Source organism: Podarcis filfolensis (assembly GCF_964270895.1).
Source record: "Podarcis filfolensis genome assembly, chromosome: 1".
NCBI classification, from domain to species: domain Eukaryota; kingdom Metazoa; phylum Chordata; class Lepidosauria; order Squamata; family Lacertidae; genus Podarcis; species Podarcis filfolensis.
In genome coordinates, this window is record NC_139604.1 from 45,779,452 (window position 1) to 45,800,729 (window position 21,278).

Below are 21,278 nucleotides of genomic sequence, written 5' to 3' on the forward strand. Positions count from 1 at the left end.
CTTCTCTGCACTTCAGGCTTGTATCCATATCAAAGAGTCAGCAGAATCATGTGATGGCTTAAAGTGCAGGTGGAAAATTTTACATTCTAAAAGTTCCCCTGTGTAAAGAAAACCAAAACAAAACCTGTTCATAGAAAAATAGCACACTGGAGACCAGCCTAGGCTAGAACCTTTCTTTTCCTAAAGCAAGCTTTCTGTAGACAGGGAATTTTTGGTGTGGGGCAACATTCAGATGTACTATCCCAACCCAACCTGGATTCTAATACTCTGTTCTCCAAGTACAATCTCATTTGAAAAATTGGAGACCCTTGGTAAACTGAGCTGCAATGCAGGCTGTGTTTGCTCCTTGAATGGTCATCAGAGAGTTTCACATTTTTCTCAGATTTGTTTATTCCTTAAGATTATTTGCCAAGTGCTTTGAATCACCGTTGAGAACGCGATGAAATTCTAAATGAGCTGTGTTTGGTTGAGTTGGATACAATACAAAGGTCACATATGTTTCTGTTTCCTGTGTGGAGGAAGATAACTCTCTAAGAATTAGATGTTGAGAATGAATGTGCATGTTAACTAATTTGTATTTTTCTGCAGAACAAACCACGACACGTAACCACAGTTTGATGTGTGCTAGAAACTTTCCAGCAAGTAACATGTTGGCCAAAAGCTAGAACAGCAAGCTTCCAAATGAATTGAGCTTATTTCTTACAGAATGTTCTGCACAGTCCTTCAGATAAGAATCCCAGAACTCACATTTTATCGGGGCTGGGGGAGTGAGTGGCCCTCTATATGATGTTGGCCTCTCAACTCCCTTTAGCCCCACCAACAATGGCCATAAAATGGGGGTGGTTTGAGATGTAACCGCCCCGCAACATCTGGAAGGCCACAGGGTCCCCACCTTTTATTTATTTGTTCAAACAACAGTCTGCAGTGTGTGATATAAAGTCTCTTGCATCCTAGGAAATTTAGTATGTAGGGTTGTGGATTTTATAGTTCCATACTGAAACACAGTGACCCAAGGTCTGCAAGAGTTCTTATAGGCAGGGATCATTATCTCATGGTAACTATCTCTGTTGAACCCTTAGAGAGGAGAAGGAAGAACATAGACACAGTGATAGAGGAAGTTCTACTGTGTTTTCCCTAGTCTGTGAAGTTGCCTAGTGTTGGATGTGTCTGAAGTCAAAGCAAAATTAATGTAGGATTGGAAATGTGTGTCTGGAAATACTTTACTAGAGAAAGGGAAAATTCCTAGAAACTCACAGATAACTGCCTTTTATTGTGTATCTGTGATTTATAAATTCCAAGACATTCCCCCTGTTTACCAGGAACCTAGTATTTTCCAATACTTGTCTCTGGTACAAAAGAAATTTGCTTTTGAGGTTTTTTTTGAGGGGGGGTGCCTTATTAAAAGCATGTTGTTGTGTGCATTTTTTGCAGTAGAGTTGTCATTTTCCCAAGTTCCAGCTTCATCCGCTCTGAGATTAAACTTGTGCGTCAAAGGTGGAGACATCTTGGCTGTAGACGGTTTGGCATGCTTCAGCGCCAAGACACCATGCAACACACCATCAGGAAGAGACAGTTGATTGAAGAATGGCTAAGCTTTCAGAATAGAATTGTGTCTCTGTTTCCATTTGCTAAATGTTGGAGGAGAATGACATAACATCCATTACATTTTTACTCTGTTCTGCTATTTTTAGCATTCTTTATTTTCGTTGTGCTTTTCTTTTCTTGCAGGTTGCAACAGGATTACAAGAGAGCACGGACCTCGAAATGACATGCTAGTGATGCAAAGACAGTGAGTATTTTGAGAAAACCAGTTTTCTATTTTTAAAACTGTAATGACACCCTTTCTAGATTTGGACTTTTGTTTCCAAATCCTTTGACTTAGGCTCTGTCTAGATGGTAGTTTCTTCCACAGATGGTTTGCTGTTACAGCAAGAAACCTGAAGCAGTGGAAAAGAACCCAAAAAAGAGCATCTCATTCATGGGGGGTGGGGAGAGTAAAGTTTGTGCTTTGTATTGTGTCATTCATAAACACATCCTCCTAGGTCTGCTATTGTGTGAACTGGGAGGGATTAGCACAGAAATCTCTTTGGTTTCAGTTTAGCTGTAGATGTCTCATATGCTTCGTTGTAAGGGGCTGCCTGAGGCAGACAAGATCTCTTCTCTCTCTCCACCCCCACTGTTCTAATATTCCACATATAGAAGTTGCTTAGATTGGCTGTCGTATCTGAGGACAGCAGGTTAGTTATGGGGGTGTAGAGCAGGTTGTGTTGTACATATAGCTGTATCCTCCCAAAGAAAGGAACACATGCTGTCTCTCAGCATTTGCCACCTGAAGCAGTCTCCTTATTGCTTAATTGTAGGGCTGGCCCTGTTCGTTGTGTCTCACACCTTCCTACTTACTCTCTGGCACAATCTTGCATACAATTAAAAGGCTCTGTTTGGAACCAGTGATAGGCAGTGAAATTTTTGGATGACCACATGATATCTAGCGGTAAAGGGCATAGTCATGTGATCAATGTATCCAAATGACTAACTCTTCCCAAGGTTCATGCACAGTTATTAAATAGATGATGAGGACCCAAATCATGGATTGTATGTGAACAGAGTATCAGGCATGTTCTTTCTTCAGTTTCATCCCTTTTAAATCGGAACCAGTGAAGGCAGTGAAGGTCCTGTGTGAGTGTCTGGAGGCGGTTGGTTGGAGGATGGATGGTGGCTAACAGATTAAGGTTGAATCCTGACAAGACAGAAGTACTGTTTTTGGGGGACAGTGGGTGGGCAGGTGTGGAGAACTCCCTGGTCCTGAATGGGGTAACTGTGCCCCTGAAGGACCAGGTACACAGCCTGGGAGTCATTCGGGACTCACAGCTGTCCATGGAGACACAGGTCAGTTCTGTTTCCAGGGCAGCTGTCTACCAGCTTTATCTGGTACGCAGGCTGAGACCCTACCTGCCCGTGGACTGTCTCACCAGAGTGGTGCATGCCCTAGTTATCTCCCACTTGGAGTCCTGCAGTGTACTCTACGTGAAGGTGACTCGGAAACTACAACTAATCCATAATGCGGCAGCTAGACTGGTGACTGGGAGTGGCCACCGAGACCACATAACACTGATCCTGAAAGACCTAAGTTTTTAATGTTTGATATATTTATCGTGGTTTTAGTATTCTATTGGGAGCCACCCAGAGTGGCTGGGGAAACCCAGCCAGATGGGCGGGGTATTAATAATAATAATAATAATAATAATAATAATAATAATACAATTTAATAATAATAATAATAATAAAACAATTGGATGGGGTATAAATACATTATCATCATCATCATCATCATCATCATCATCATCATCATCTCATCTCTGACTCCACCCATTTCTCAGCTTCCTTCAATATTCTCTGTCTCTGACATTCCTCTTATGCCACTTGTTTTTCTGCTCACTCTTTCTCTCTTTCCACATGTTACCAAGGCAGCAGAGCCTGAGGATTAGAACCAATGATATTCACCTCTTCTGGTTCTTTGACACCAGTGTACACCAGTGGCTACAATGGGATGCATTCCCACCCACCTGCCCAGGTTGTTTGTGATTTCAGAAAAATTGAGTTGCAGCAAGATGCCTCACTACTACATTATAGAAATTGAGTAGGATTTAATTAATGCTGCCATTTATAGCAAGTGCCTCATTAAGTCAGGTAGGGTCAAGAATACTTACATGGCTGCTCAGTGATATCTAAGGGCTGTCCTTTGAGTTTTATGTAATCCAAAGCTTGGATATATATTAAGACTTTGATATTTGGTTTAGTTTTGAATGTAGTTTGGGTTTCTCATTGGTTTGTTAAATTTTAATTGAATGTGACATGTTTAATTTGTCGTTACCTACTCTTGGCTTTTGGAATGTAGGTGGGGCTATCCGTTTAGATAACCAATTAATAAATCACCACCTCTCCAATTAATATGCATGAATTAAATGGTTGATTATATATTTTAGTCAGTTTATCCCCCAGTGTGTTTTACTGTGCTGCTTACTTAATGTACTCATTGGATCTCTATTTAGTTCATTCAGGAACTCAGTACAGTCAATATCTTGTAATGAAAAACCCATCGATTCCACCTTTTATTTCAGTCCCAGTTGATGGCTTTCATCAGGAGCTATCAGATAACTCAATCACTGGCCCATTGAAAATTGTGCTTTAATCAATGGGTGAGACTATTTTGCTTAAGGGAGACTTTGGGAAAAGTCACAAGGAAAGAACACAATAGGGGGAGAACTGGAAATACAAATAATGCTGTAATTGAATCCTTTTGCCAGCATTTCAGACCTTGTGTTGATTTTTATTGTCTCCCCAGAGTAATACACTAATTCCTCAGCCACTTCCACAGTTAAGTAGAAACTGAAGTCATGAACTTGCAGATGCTTCACTTGTAAGAGTGCCTATTGTCTACATCCAGGGAAGAAGTGATTTTTTAGGCCTTGATCGCTTCAGAAGCCATGTGCGTGGGAAGATTGGGCTTATTTTGTAGTCACTCTCAGCACACAGTAATTTGGCTGCTCCTGTCTGAATCAGTATCTTACACCATATGACGCACATTCATCTTGACTCTATGATATTCAGTGTTAATTATATCCACTCATTGAAATCAATGAAGTTATGTCCTTTGAGTTCAGTGCATCTATCCTGAGTATTACTTAGTTGGATACTCAGTTTCTTCAGTTATTGGAGATTACAATAATTTTGAAAGAAGAAAAAGAGTAATTCTCAATGACAGTGTCACAGCTGTGGAAATCCTTCACTACTGAGATCAGACTATCCCCCACATTATATCTGTCCAGATGGCAACTCAGTACTATTTGTTCAAACAGGCCTATGGAGCACAATAAGAGTGACATCATTTGTCTTTTTCTTTGGACTTGTATTTAATGCTCACTTCTGATGTACTTTTATTTTGTTTTTAATACTGTGTCTTTGCTGTTAGCTGCTCTGGGTTCTCCTGAGAGTAATGCTGAGATATAAGGAATAACACAATTACTTGCAGTTTTTGTGAGGTAAAAGCCAGAAATACAAACATGTAGAACATTTTCAGTGGTGGGGCTAAAAGCAACTTCATGTTGGCATGGACATGAGTCTGTGGCCAACAAGGGCAGGATTTTGCAAGTCAAGCTTACAGCGACATTTTAAAACGTTGTGATGATGGTTCTCCCAAACTTTCCAGACATTAGTTATCCATATTTATGCCCCACATATCTCCATGTCCATGGAAACACATAAAATACAGGGTTGGGTTTGTTTGTTTTTTGATAAACAGAGGTGGTTGGAGTGTTTTGAATGTTTCGCAGAACACTGAGATATAGAAAACTCTGCTGTATAATAGAATAGCAGAAGGAGGTAAGAATTTAGGGTTTTATCCAATGCTATTTGTGTGGTGATGGAAAACCCTTCAGTCCAATGTGACTTCCATCATTGGATCCAGGAAGGAAGGTGACGTTTTGCATATTCATTCTACACCTGCACCTCCCCACCTTCAGCCTGTACTTCAGGGTTGTGGGACAGCATGGAAAGTGGTGTGGTAGGCTTCCAATGCGGAGGTGAATTGGCTAAAATAGTCTCCCTCCCGGTTCTGCTGATGGGAGCCTCTGCTGGATCAAAGAGTTTTTCACCAGCAGAAGGACACCACTGAATACAACTCATCGTATATGCACAGAATTTGATCCACAATCATCATTCTCTGACACCTACTTCCTAAAAAAAACAACAACTGAGGTAATTACAACATTTGCTAAATTGATATCTACTGTTCCATCTGTATCACAATTATCTTTTAATCTGTATGTGTGATTACTTAAACAAAATACAAGCTTCTAAATGAATATTCATTAAACACACCCTATGGCTCATTTCCCTGATGGGTATTTTAAAGATTATGCACTCAAAACATTTTTAAAAGCACAAAAATTATTTGCCCTGTGGAATCAAAACAAGTAAAGTTTGGGCCTTTTTCTTGCAGAAACCCATTTCTGGTTTTCAGTACCACATTGTATGGGAAAAAATTATTAATAAAATAGTAGACTTGGTTGTGGTTTATTCATGGTAAAGGAGGAAGAGGAATGAAATGGTAGGGATCACAATATAATATGTTGCTGTTTTTGGAAAGTATGTTTTCCTCCTTCAGATAAATTTGTACCAGAAACTACAGATTAAATCAGAATTACATTGGCATGGCTAACATAAAAATCTAAAGGTAAAGGACCCCTGACAATTAAGTTCAGTTGCGAACGACTCTGGGGTTGCGGTTCTCATCTCGCTTTATTGGCTGAGGGAGCCGGCGTACAGCTTCTGGGTCATGTGGCCAGCATGATTAAGCCGCTTCTGGCGATCCAGAGCAGTGCACGGAAACGCCATTTACCTTCCTGCCGGAGCGGTACCTATTTATCTACTTGCACTTTGAGGTGCTTTCGAACTGCTAGGTTGGCAGGAGCTGGGACCGAACAACAGGAGCTCACCCCATCGCAGGGATTCGAACCGCCAACCTTCTGATCAGCAAGCCCAAGGCTCAGTGGTTTACACTCAGCGCCACCCGCGTCCCAAATGGCTAACATAGATAGAACTATATGGGAACCAGTGCCATACAAATAACTCTAGTTGATCCTTGGAACTGTAGAGCAGCTATTTTGAGGATCTTTTTGTGCCATAATATCCCCATCCTATAAATTGAATGTGTGAATTGGCCGTTAGTTCACTAACATCTGCTGAGTTATAACTGACCTATAACAGCCCATCAGAATACTTTTTATACTACCAGTAAGAATTCTTAAAATATATTTACTTGAAAGGTCAACTCTATGCCGTTTACTAGAAGAGTATTCATTGGATAATATTTTATGAGGTTCTAAAGATTTGGAGGAATTGAAGACTACTCATTATTTCCAAGATGTATTTTTAAAGCAAGAATCAAGGAAATCCTATTCTATCCTAAACATTTCAGTGTTTATTTGAGATGTGTCGTACATGGGTTTGAACTACATCTTCAGTGAGTTGTGTAGCTATACATTTACACACACACAATGGGAGTAGATGATAAACCCTGATGATAAAATTATGATTTTTTAAAAAAGAAATAGTGCCAAACTTGCTTATTGGAAAGAAAATGCTGTTTCTATTCACAGATGTTTAGTTTTTAAGGGAGCTTTTTTTTTGAGAGAGAGAGACAATTGCTGGAGCCAAATCACATCCCTGCATTTTTAGGCACTGTCCTATTGTCTCAGAAGAATCAAAGCTGTGAAAAATGACTTTTTCTGATATTGATGAAGCTTTAGAAGCAGTCTGCAGTGCAGATGTTGCTGGCTGTTGTGGACAAAAGTCAGCAATAGGTTTTTGAACTAAACAGGGATGTAGGTGACATCAAGTATTCTCCCCCCCCCCTTAAGTTATGCAGCTGAGGGCTGAGCCAAAACTGGGGGGGGGGGTACTTAAAAAAAAATACTTTGCCCTCTGTGAGGAAACTGTGGGAAGTTGTCGTGAAACACAAGTAGCAAGCTTAGGGCTAGTTAATGCATGAAGGGGTTAAGAGCATAGAATTGTATTCCTAGACTCAGCTAGGTCGTGCCACTCACCTAGAAGGAAGGAAGTTAAGTTTCCTCCTTTGTTCATTTTCTTTCACCATGTAATGTGCTTGCTTGCTTTTAGCTCAGACTACATACTTGGAGGTATTTCACTATATTTTGTTTCCCAAGTTTTTTGCCTGTGTTTACTTTCTGTTGCATGGATAAATGCATGAAGCTAACCTTTGGAACATTGTAAGTAAAACATTTTAAACTTACTAAGATGTGTGGTCTGTTCAGTGCTAAGAAGGGTAGGATCAGGCAAGCTCTGGTAATGGGCTAAATGTGCTATTAAAAGCTTTAACAGCCTAAATCACACTGCTCCCTGCTTTTGTAACTTTTTAACTCTGCTGGGGGTTCTCCCTATTCCTCTCTATCTATCCACTCCACAGAAGAACATTTTCCCTCATTTTGGTAATCTTTTAGGGATCACACAAATAAGTGAAAATTTTCACATCTGGAGTACTTTTATATAAAGTCCTAAGTTTTAATTATGTTGTGGTCTGCCGTTATGTGATATTTGATCATTAGAGTACGGTGAATTCACACCTGCATGTTTAGTCTTTGATTACTGCTACATCAAATGCTGATTTTTCTTTCTCTTCAACTACGGTTGCAGAGCAAACCCAGCTAGAGCTTCTATATCATTTGACATCAGCACAGATAGCATAATGCTTTTCTGTGGAGAAAATTCACACTTCAGATGCAAGTTGAATTATGTACATGAATGTGTGAATCAGCTTTTAGTAGCCTTGTTACTCTGTGACTCTGCTATTAAATTCTTATTTTTAGTCACTTTTATGCGCCATCCCAGGACACAGATTTTTCCTGCTGTCTGTTTTCAGATGCAACAGGCCATACAAGGTTTGTGTACCATTAAACCACTCAAGATTTTGTTTTTCCTAATCCGTGCATAGTAACATCATTAACACAGGCAAATTACCACACTTCATTGTACTGTCTCCATGGTACATTAAAAGCCTTTCCTCATTGGTAAAATTGGCCTATTCTTCTGTAAAATGAGGTGTCCATTGGCAGTTCTTTGGCAAGTTGCACAGACTGTTAAATGAAAGGGAAAGTGACTTAATGTAGGAAAAGAAATTAAATGTGACAAGTGCAAAAGAAGATATCAGAGAACTGATGACTAAAGTCTCCACTTATTCCTGTGAGTGTGTGCAGGCATGCGCTTTCTCTCTCTCTCTCTCTCTCTCTCTCTCTCTCTCTCTCTCTCTCACACACACACACACACACACACACACACACAGAGTATATCTGTTTTATTGATGATATTTCCATTGGGAATAGTTAGTGCATTTGCCAGACATTTTGGGAGAAATGTTTATATGAACTAAGCATTCTTTTAATTTCTAGATTTGGTCTCCCACCCCCTTGGTAGCTAGTTGTTTATTTTTATAGCCCTGTAAATAGCTACCTTAGCTTTGTGCTTTGGGGCTGGCCCAGCCCTGGAAAGTGTTGCTGCATTTTACAAATAGTTTTTCAATATCCTGGGATATTGTTCTCCATCCATGAGCTAAAGAAATGTGGTCTCTCCCCCCCCCCCCCCACTACACTTTAGCTGCAGATGTTTTGAGAACTGCTGGGTGAAAAGTGATAACTCAGCCCATCACCTGTGAGCCCCGAGTGATTTCATGGAGAAATTGGCAAGAGAAGGCTTTCCGAGTTAATCAGCAATGTCACACGTACAGGTGTGAGCAAGCAATCACTGTAAAAAGATCTAAGTAGGAGAAAGTTTTGAGTAGTTTAGTGACAATTGAAGGCTTCTTAGAAAAGATAGCTTGAATGCTCACTGATCTGGCTGTGGGCCATATGCATGTGAATGCAGGCTTCGGCTTGTGTACCCCAAAGCTGGATGGGGAATCGGTTGCACCATGTATGGTTCCCCAACCCAGCCCAACAGCAAGGGTTGTGCACACAGCCCTATTTGAGAAGTGGAACTCCTGCCAATTGGCTCTTTGGAAGGGTGTGTTTTTTGTGCTCAACAGCTGGTTGAGGGTTTCTCGCCTTACAAAGTTATCCTCCAGAGTTCCCTGAATGCTCTCCTGTTCCTATTTTTTAGTCTAAATTCATGTTCGAGGGGGAACCAGTAGTAGTAGTTTAAAACAACAATGAAAAAACAAAACCTTTAATTGTGAGAGGGTTTACCTTTTTAAATCCTGCCGACTTCTATATTTGCACTAACTGTTGCTGCTTCTCCGTTGGTTTTTCCTTCTAATTACTACATTCTCTTCCTGGATTAGTCATGCGGGTGCTCCCTGTGAAATTAGGACTCATGCAGTAAGTGGGATGACAACATGATGCTGTGCAACCATTCATGTTTGTTTGTGCTGAGTTCAGTGAGGGTAAATTAAGCCAATAGAGAGAGCTGAGTGAAAGACAGAAGGGGGCTGCCCAAGATGTTGATGATGAATATTGCTGCTTGTGCAAAACCCTGGCTGATCCACATGCATTTTGTTGAATTGGAAGTTTCGGCTGGAACCATGGAGTGAGTGTAAAGGGAAGAAAAGAGGTATAGTACTTCCACCCCCCTCCCCTGGAACCCCCCCAACTGAATTTTTCCATAAACATATTGTGCTCTTATTTGAGAAAAAGATGAGATATTTTGGTTGAATGTTTTCTCATATATATATATATATATATATATATATATATATATATATATATATTTAAAACGCTATAGTTTCTGCTAGAGATTCTTAATACAGTATTAGAAATAGAGGAAACTGCCTTATATCAAGGCAGACCATTGGTGCACTTAGCTCATTATTGTCAACACTGACAGGCAGGGAATATTTTCCAGCCTTAATTGGAGATACTGGGGATTGAACCTTAGACCTTCTGCATGCAAAGCAGATGCTCTACCACTGAGCTATGGCCCTCCCCCAAGAGATTGCAGTGTCCCATGTTCCTGTGAGAATAGTCTCAAAAGAAACTACTCTGTTTAAAGGTTCGCCAAGGTGTTTTAGTTCTTCCTTTTCATGCTAGCGAATGTACACGCAGTCTAGCTGCTTGGCTTTGAGGAGATACAGCTGCTCTGCAGAATCTGCAGCTGGCAGGGACTTCCATAAATAATTTAGGGTGATGTTATGTATCCAGTGAGATCCCACAGTTGAAACGTTGTGATGTTAATTACTGATGCATGGCTTAATTACATCACGGACATGTGGCAAGCGATGTAGCATGGGCCAGGACGGCAAATCAGGGAATGTGCAGATGATTACACCACTGGGTTGCATGCACTAATTTGAAACAAATTGGAAAACCTCTTGCCACCCACCCACCCATTTTGTAATTGACCAAAATCAACATGAATGTGGGTAAACAACTTGGGGCTGGCCCCCTGATGGTGTAGCTTTGATGGAGAGGCTGTTTGGACTTCAAATCCTATAATTAACAAGCTTGGGCCAGTGACTCCTCCATTGGCCTGGGTACTGCTGTTTAAAACTCCAATTGCATCCCATAATCTAAGATGATGTAATTCTATGGACATGTTTTCAGTAATTCTATGGACATATTTTCATCAGCTTGCAAAAGTGTGTTTTATATTTCCATAATACAAGGGGCTTCTTTTAATGCTCCGGTTTTCAGACACTGTTTCAAATAATATGATCTTTTCTTAGAGCAATGCCATAAACAATAGGAATAGTTCTTCCTTGTACAAGTAAAAGTAGGCTATTTCAGCTGTGGCATGGTACTGACATTAAAACTCTGCTGCATTGTGAGTCAGATTGACGTAGTTTATGAATATATTACCATTCCTCCTCCACATAAGGGAGCTGGATTTAAGAAGAGCCCCGTGAGTGTTAAGCAGCTGTGTGTTTGTAAGTCCAGGAATGCACATTTTCAGCAGATACATCTTTATGAAAGTTTCAGAATATTCTACTCTGCTTCTCCCTGAAAACTTACACTGGACCAACTTTGTCTGCGTACACACAGCATACATCTAAAGCACATGGCTTTCCCAAAAGAATCCTGGGAGCTGTGGCTTGTTATGGGTGCTGGGAATTGTAGTTCTGTGAGGGGGCAAACTACAGTTCCCAGAATTATTTTAGGGAAGCCATATGCTTTAGGTGTATGCTGTGTGTGCAGCCTAAATCAAAACAGAAGCCTATCCAAGTTTACTGTTTCGAGTTTGCCTTGAGTTTGCCTTGCCTCTGCCAAGCCTTTCCATCTTGTACAGATGGTGCCATTAAAATACACCAAATACCATACAGTGGTACCTCGGGTTAAGTACTTAATTCGTTCCAGAGGTCCGTTCTTAACCTGAAACTGTTCTTGACCTGAAGCACCACTTTAGCTAATGGGGCCTCCTGCTGCCGCTGCGCCGCTGCTGCACAATTTCTGTTCTTATCCTGAAGCAAAGTTCTTAACCTGAAGCACTATTTCTGGGTTAGCGGAGTGTGTAACCTGAAGCATATGTAACCCGAGGTACCACTGTATTATGGGGGCCTACCTTAAAAAGTTTGCTTTCTCTCTCTCTCGTGATGCAATGTTAATATGCTGCTCTGACCTAGAAAGAGATTCTGTGTTAATTACTATTTTTGCAGTGGACTCTAATATCTGCTGTTGGTGGCTTGACCACCCCCTGTTAGGGAATTACTAGCTTTCTGTACTTTGCACTTTAATGACCTTTTCTTCTCCCACTGAATTAAATGGAATAAGGGAATGGTAATGTCTTATTGAACCAAGTGCTTATTGACACAATGCATACTGTGTGATGGTTACATGGTGAAGCAGCCACATGTTGATGGGGGGGAGTGATGATGTCTCAAGGTCATGGGTTACCTCCTGCTGTGTGGACAATTTTCTGAAGTATGGGACATGCGAAAACTCACAGTTGAACGTGGCAAAAATGAAATGAAATGTGGTGGTTTCATAATATATGCCATGTAAAAGTTATAATGTGAATTGGCCCAGTGTGGGAAGACACAGAATAAGATATTATTGCAGACACGTGCATGAACTACAGTGGTGCCTCGCAAGACGAAATTAATCTGTTCCGCGAGTCTCTTGGTCTTGCGGTTTTTTCGTCTTGCGAAGCACGGCTATTAGCGGCTTAGCGTCTATTAACGGCTTAGCGGCTTTAAGAAAAAGGAAACAAACTCACAAGAACTCGCAAGACGTTTCGTTTTGCGAAGCAAGCCCATAGGGAAAATCGTCTAGTGAAGCGACGCAAAAACCGAAAAACCCTTTCGTCTTGCGCGTTTTTCGTTTTGCGAGGCATTCGTCTTGCGGGGCACCACTGTACTTGCTCTCATTTCCCTTCTTGCTTATATTCTGTATCCTACAAATATGGTACTATTTCAAGACTCTCCCCCCCCCCCTCTCTCTCTCTCTCTCTCTCTCTCTCTGTGTGTGTGTGTGTGTGTGTGTAAGATACTGATACAAAAATAAAACTTCGTTATAGTCAATACTTCCCTGCATTTTTGTTTTGTTTTGTTTTTTAACTGCCCAGGAGACCACAGCTAGTACTAACTTGAGGGTAATAACACCGTCTCTGGGTTTTGTCACAGAAATTCAATTAAGGGGGATTATAAACACAGTTGTAGGCCTGTTTCATTTACAGTTGCAAATGAAACACAGGCCACACACTGTTAGTTTATAGGGAAGGGGGTGGGGTGTAATTTTGTGTGACTCTGAGTCGAATTACCTGAATGTTCCTTTGTATTGTAAGGCTTTTCACTGGGGGTGGGGGTGGCAGACCTGGGGGAATGAAGGAATAGGTAGTGGAAGGGCGGGAAACAGAGTAAGAGGAAGAAAGCTGTTCCCTACTGTTATTCAGTAGGAGGCACACTTCTCATGTACACATAATAAACTCCCTGCAGAGGTTCATTCCTCCTTAGAAGCATCTCCCAACAGGAAAGATTGAGGAGTTAGTTATTCTTTTCCTAACAAAGAGCTTATTCTGTTTCCTAGCCCTGAGTTGCATTCAGCTTCCAGATCCTGAGTGAGAGAGGGAGGCTGACACAAAATTACTTTATCCCAGGCTGTGCAAGCCAACTTCCCTCTTTTCCTTTTAGCTTTTTATTCTTCTCTACCAGCAGCTAATTCCCCTGATAATGTAGGGAAGAGGATGAGTAGAAGCAGGGGTCACTTCCACAGCTAGAGCCAAAACATATTGACAACTGGAGACAATGCCTGTCCCTTGATGGAAGCCCTTCTCTGAAATCATGAAAAGACTTTGGGTGGCAAAGAACAAACAACGGCAAGGTTTGCTGCCGTGCGACAAAGATGCGTTTGCATCTGCGAAGAAAAATGAAACACAGACTTCTTCCCCCTGCCAGCCCCTCCTAAAAGGTTTGGCAATTGCAGAGTAGAAGCCCAGACCAAATTCTCTTCCAGCTTCAGAAACACAGAAAACAGTTCTACCCATATCCTTCTATAACAAAGATGAGGTTGGGCTGGATGATACTCCTTTAATCTGTCATCAAGTGTGGCCTTGACAGATTATTCTTAGATTGTCCCCAGTTATATAAGAGTTTGTAGCTAAGGCTGAGAAACTTGTATGAGCCGTATTGACAGTATAGAGTGTATGTGGCGGTTCATAGTTCATTATGCACATGTTTGTTAATGTTTTGGGAAATATTACAATTGAACATTTGGAAATTCTAGCAAATCCTTGCTGTTCAAGGAGGAATTGACTAGCATGGCCAATGGACAGGGATTATGGGAGCTGTAGTCTAGCAACATTAGGAATGCACCATATTGGCTATCCCTGATATTGAAATAAAAAACAAACAAACTACACATGAAATAGAAAGCAGGGATTTTCAGAATTACTGGTCTGAATGGCAGTGACAAATGTTGATCATGGTCATAAGAGCATCATGTCGGATGTGTAGTTCACCATATTGGTGGCTTTGCTACAGGGATTAGTTGCACAAAATTAAAACAGTTGCTGCAGTTTCATTTTACGGCAAGAGGTTGAGAATTAAGGCCACCAGGCCACTGTGACATTGGAAGGGAGTTGGGCTGGTGCAGCAATAAAACTGCTAGCACATTTGCAAAGCTAAGCAGGGGGCTGGACTAGATGACCCTTGGGATACCTTCCAACTCTACGATTCTGTGAGTCTATATAGTCTCCCTTAGAATCTCTTATTAAAGCTCATTTGAGAACCGTTTATTTAACAACTGCTTCTTTCTTGCTTTTCATTCTTTTTACAGTGTGGCTATTTTGTTGATATTTGCAAAGCAGAGTTTTAATTTCAGTTATAGACATCCTTAAGCCTTTTTCATTAATTACATCTTCAAGATCCACTACAGCTCTTTAAGGAACTGCAAGATAAATACAGCCTGGACCATACTATCAATTAAAACATCCTTTTGCAACAGCATTTGGGCCAGATGCATATTTAATTTCTGAAAGGCCCAGGATGATCAATGTTGAGATAATCTCATTACTTCCCAAAATACAGTTCCTTTATAGCATCACTACATGTAAAGCACTGTACTTGATTTAGACATCACACAAAATTGTGGTAAAGGAAACTTAGCTGCCATTTTGTTCCTTGACTGAATTAATGAACTATAGTTTGTTATTAACCAACAAACCAGAATTTTAAACCATAGTTTAAAGTGGTTTTGCATATTACAGTTGGTGCTGTATCTAAATAGACATACAATAGTGATGGCTGTTGCTGCACCTAAGGAGAGCATAGTACCAGCAGGCTAGAAGAGTGTGAAGCAGACAAAATGAATACTATATTCATAAGCTCAGACTAGATTGTAAGCTATAACTTAATTGAGACATGCTTGCCAGCTACCCCCTGCTTTCTGCTCCTCCAGGGCAGAAGAGAGATCTGAAGCTTTCACTTGATTCATTGATCCACCCCTCGTGTGGAGTCAGAAACTTTCAATCCCATATTGTTACAAATTGTAGTTTGCCACTTCATCTGACAATCACAGTTTGCAGACAATCACAAATTGTAGTTGGCTCTGATGAATCAACAAACTGTAGCTCACTCCTAACCAGGACTGGAAGTTTCTAATTGCCATGTAAGTAGAGTGTCAGGAGTTGCTGTGGCTGGCTTGCACAGGGAGCCCTTAGTGTATGACCCACATGAAGACCTAATATCTGGCTATGCCAGGCATAGGCAAACTCGGCCCTCCAGATGTTTTAGGACTACAACTCCCACCATCCCTTGCTAACAGGACCAGTGGTCAGGGATGATGGGAGTTGTAGTCCTAAAAACATCTGGAGGGCTGAGTTTGCCTATGCCTGGGCTATGCACTTTAGCATCCTTAGGTCCTAGACTGACTCCGCCTTCCCAGGTTATTGGGTCCCCCACGACAGGAAGGACTGTAAGAGAGGCTTCTGTTCCAGTTAAGTTTTAAAACAAGGTCTTCCTGAGCTCTAGAGTGTTCACTGGTTTGACATCTAGCAAAATTAGAGCATGCTTGAAATGCATTTATCTTCTGAAGTCTGGATGAGTAAAAGAACATTTAATTCTTGAAACCGTTGAAGGCACAGTGAGATGTTAATGACCCATCCTCATGTCTTTTTCACCCTATGCCCAGAGTGGATATCGTGCCTGATGGCAGAAGACTTACATAATTAAATGTAGTGCTTAGGGTCATGATTTATAATATAAATTTATTTATCCTTTCTTTAATCCCATTTTTAATGTACTGTAATTCTTTTACATGCAAGGGACAAAGAATAGAGGATAGTAACCTGCCTGAAGACCACAGCTGAACTGGCATTTATGCCCAAATCCACCCATTTGTCTGGAAATACTGATCTCTTCCCCCTGCCTTTTTCTGTCAAATTTGTTATATATTTGAGGCCAGCCTTGAGTTATTCTTGGGATAAATTCCCTAAAAGAATTAATTAACGTATCTCTCTGTGATCAGCTTGTGCCACCTCTTTTGCATCTTCTGCCTAGAAGCTTCTGTGATTATAACTAAGTCACTCATGCTAACACTGTCCACAAGGCTCTAACTCCTGCCCCAGCATTCTTTCATGATACCAGAGTTCAAATCTCCATTTAAGATAAAAGTTTAGGAAAATACCTGTGCCCAAGACCCTGAAGAGCAGTTGTAGGAGTAACCAACACTGGGCCAGATTATCTGATTTCCCCTTATGTGAAATCCTTCATGTTCAGTAGAATGAAATAGACCTTCAGTCCATTCCAACACTGACTGAATGGCCTTCCTGTTATCACCTCATTTTGTGGCTTCAGAAGCAGTGATTTAGCCTGACCAGACCACCATGGGTCCTAGTCAAAGAGAAGGTGCATCCCAATAAAGAAGTGACCTCAAGGCAGATATATCCAGATAACAAGCCCAGTCACAGGCTACAAGCAGATTCAATGGTGCATCCCACTCATGGGTGGCCCATTAGTTGGACCCAAATCATATTCACCTAGATCCCCAGTACCAGCATAATGTTTCACCTTGAATTTATGTATCTTCCATTAATCTCATTTGTTTTCTTCCATTCCTCCAAAGTTACCAGAGTGACACACATAGTGTTTCCCCCTTTTATCACCAGTAACCTTTGGGGGAAAGGGTATCCTAAGAGGATAGTGATTTGCCCAGTGCCACATAGTAAGATTTATGTCTAAGTTGGGATTGTAAGCCAGGTTCCCCCTTGCTCCAAGTCCATCATTCTGTCTTCTTTGGCACATAGACTCTTGCTGGCTCTGAGCTGTATGTGTTGTGAGCCTTCGGCCATATCCATGACTGCAACTGCTTGAAAGATCACAAAGGTGCCAGGCCACTCCTTGTGACTCCTCCTCCACTGTTCTCCACATGGTCAATACTGGCCCCAAAATGCAGACTAGCACCTCATCTGCATGTCTGAATTGAAGGTAACTAATGGTGTGAATGTGACCCTTTGCAGATGTGGTCTAGACATACCCCCAGTGTATTTGCATTCAACAGACAGTGGAGCAGCATATACTTATTGAGGCATCCGAAAAGAGGGATGGGGGACAGTTTGTTTTAAGGGGATTATATATATTTATATAAAATGTATTATTAGCATCCCTGGCATGAAATACAATTTTTTTATCAAACTGCTGGGAAACTTGTAAACTGGGGGATGTATTTAAGGTCCATGTACTCCTCATGCGATTATCTGTGGTGTCTACAATAGGCTCTTAATGATGTCTGGCAGCATTGCTTTCTGAAACCCTTTAGTCGAGGAGTAATCCTCTGCAATCGGATGGGGGATCAGCATTGAAATGCCTTTCGAGCTGAGTTTCAGAATCATTTCGAGCTCTTCTTATTCGGGGCTAACCGGTTTAGCACAAGCAGGCACCAGTTCAGCACTTTATCAGGAGCTTGCTGCCTGCGTCTTCTTGGAGCACAATTGTTTACACAGCAGAATTGGTGGAAAAAATAGAAATTGAGCCATAAAGCTATATAAAGTGCAGCAAGTATGCCTTGGATTGGGACTCCCTATTTCCAGCCAAGTAAATAATGATGATGTAGCTAAGAGGGAGAGGAATTTTGTTAATATGAGAATAGATAACTCTCTGAAGCTGTCCTGCTTAAACAGCTGCAAGGAAGAAGGGCAGCACAAAATACCCAGATGTATTTAATTTCACAAAGCCTAAGGGAAAATGTGAATTGTTTCCTACACCCAGCTTTTAAAGACACCATATTTTTAAGGAAGGATTGTTCTAAAGGAACTGAAAAGAAGGTATGAACTGCAATCCTAAGACTATTGATAAGCTCTGTTTATGTCAGTAGTATATACTAAACTATTGTTCAGTTAATATATATGAAGTCTGCTACTATCCCAAGAGTCCTAGTGTGGTTGCTTAAGGGTTTGTTGATGGGCACCCCTCTCAAAATGACTCGGAATAAGCCAGTGATCCCCCTCCCCCGATATACAGAGGTACCTCGGGTTAAGAACTTAATTCATTCCGGAGGTCTGTTCTTAACCTGAAACTGTTCTTAACCTGAGGTACCACTTTAGCTAATGGAGCCTTCCGCTGCCGCTGTGCGATTTCTGTTCTCATCCCGAAGCAAAGTTCTTAACCTGAGGTACTACTTCTGGGTTAGCGGAGTCTGTAACCTGAAGTGTCAACTGTATCTGCTTATTCCTAGTCAATTTAACTAAATTTTAACTTGGTTGGGCTCTTTAGTTTTGGAGGCATGAAAAGTTTACTCCCCCCCCCCCCTCCAAAACTCAGAGGAGCCTTTTGTACTGCCTCTTTAGCCTCCAAGCCTCTCTGTCATCCATGAGTTTCCAATGTGGTCATAGAAAGGAAGGAGGCCTTTCTGTACTTTTCCCCTGGTCATTTGCTGCTGATATGGCAGCAAATGAGATGCAGGGATAGGGGCGGGGAGAGTTCTTCATTCCATTTTTCACAGTGGACTCACCCAATCTGGCACTCCCAAGCTTGTTTACAGGTCAGAACGCAACTCCCAAAGTGTACACTTTTCCAGATTTTGTAATACATTTTTTGGTGCACAGAAAATGTGGCAAACCATAAAATGCACCATGCATTAAAAAGCACTGAAAAGTGGGTGTTTAACATAAAAAGTGCACACAAAATGTATGCAGCAGGATGGAGCAGAATGCAAACAGATGGAATGGACTAATGATTGAATACTAGTGAGGCTAGAATTGGGCAGAATTAGCTGCACAGCTCATTACTAGCTAAGGGCAGGAATGAGATGGTCTCCAGTCTACCCTCTCTCCCAGTGCTACCACCAGAACACCAGCAATGTGTGTTTGAACTCAGGAGTGGATGGGAGGAGTTGGTTGAGTGTGGTGGTGGTGCTTGCTTTGCATTAGAGATGATGAACATCACAAGTCTACAAATTTTTATATTCCAAGCTGGGAATTGAAGAAGATTGGTGGCCTTTATACAAGGGTCAGGCGTCTCGTTGAAAATCTCCACCTCCTTCAGTGCTAATGTACTGGTGATTTCAGTCTGGAGTCGACCCTACATTTTTGCTTCATATGACACAATCTCTTGAGGTAGGGAGATGTCTCTTCTTAATGTGCCAACATGTGTTTTTCCTGGTTGCATCTGATTTATTTCCTTTAAGGAGGTATTTTTCCACCTGGGAAGTGGGTATAAAAGAGTTGCTAAAGACAAGGTGGGGATTGATATAATAGCTGCTACCTGGATACTATGGACACCTGAGCAGTATGTCTATAGTTCCTCGAGGCAAGAGGGAGTTTCTCAAATGAAGCAGGTTGCAGGCAGATCTAGCTCAAACTATTAAATCCCCACCCCTTGAGCATCTTGGAGGTACTTCTTATCCAAGCTGGGGAACTGATTCCAGATAAGAAAGTGGACAGGGGCCAGAGGCAGACTTTGAAATGTGAAATACTAGGTAGCTGGAATGATAAATAGATAGATTTATGGGTGTCACTCTGATGGCAAAATAAAAAGTGCTGCGTGAAGAACTGATTAGGAGAGAAGAAAGAAAGAGGCATGTTGGTTGTCTGCTTGCTTTAGGTGTTGAGAGACCTTTTAATCTGTAACATACAGCAAGCCTGATTTCTCCATCCATCCATCATATTTTGTCTACACATGAATTTGATGGCTTGGTCGAGTTCTGACCTTGGATGGAGAACTTGAATTTGTTGCTGGAGGTTTATGTGAGCAGAGAAAAAAGGAGTCAGAATGCTAATGTGGATTGAAACCTCTGGAACATACAGAATCAGAAGCAAACAGAAACAGTCCATTTTAATAGAATTAAAGACCGGCAGCATCCATCTCCTTATCAAATAAATAGCTCTAATGGAATAGCATATGCCTTCATAGTCAGTTTTGTACGGCTTGCTCTATTTCATATTTATGAAAGTAGCCTTCATTTCTTTCTTTTTTTGAAAATTCCCTAGTATGCTGCCAGTCAAACTGCTAATTTAGATTATTTTAAATGTTAAACATATGAAAGGAAGCTGAGGACTGCGATGCTCCATTACTGGAGAAGTGGAATTGCTATGCAAACGGAGCCCTGAAGTTCACAGAATGTGCTTTCCAGGGAGACAAATCGCAAATCAGCTTAATAACAAATCTCTGACTTGTAAGATGACAACCTGTGTGGAAGTGTGACCGCAGGTCTTCGCCGTAGCATGAATCTCATGCTTTTACTCCTAGCAGGATTTATTATAACAAATCACTAGAGAGGAAAACTTTCTGGGTTATATGACATCCTTGTGATGAATGATTCTCTCTTTCATGAATCAGAACACCAACACACACACACACACACACACACACACACACACACACACACAATGCTGTGGGGTATCATAGGGCCTCTGAGGGGGAAATGCAGACATTTCCCTTGTCTGAAAACAAATCTGAAGCACAAGAGGGGCAGCATAACAGCAGCACAATAATTTAGTAGGGCTAAATGTAGAAAAGCTGATTCCCAAGCATAGAATTTTATGGCTGTATCTGTCCTTGCTTTGCTGTTGCATAGTCTCTGCTTCATGGCGCTAGAGCAAAGGCAAAGTGCCTCAGGGTCACAGAACCATAATAAAGCCAGAGTTTCCTCACTGCTGCACATGACTGCTCATTCTCCCTCACTATCCCTTGAAACCGAGGTCTGGAGAGGTTCCTGCTTTGGGTAAAGATGGGGTCTTCAAGCTGTGCTCGTGCAACATGTTGTTATTATTATTAGCATTAATAACAACCCCAAAGTGCAGTAGCAGGGTGTTAAATCACACCATATCCAAAACCAGGAAACACT

The 21,278-nt window shown here is 41.3% G+C and overlaps 1 protein-coding gene across 9 annotated transcripts in view; it reads left to right on the top strand.

The window, feature by feature from the left end:
* The window catches only part of SEMA5B (semaphorin 5B), a 356,215-nt gene that overhangs the window by 109,212 nt on the left and 225,725 nt on the right, over positions 1 to 21,278 (top strand). For all 9 annotated transcript variants that reach the window (XM_083584642.1, XM_083584641.1, XM_083584638.1 and 6 more), the window contains one exon: positions 1,729 to 1,789. The gene's annotated coding sequence lies outside the window, so the exon portion shown is untranslated. The remainder of the gene's footprint in view (positions 1 to 1,728; positions 1,790 to 21,278) is intronic.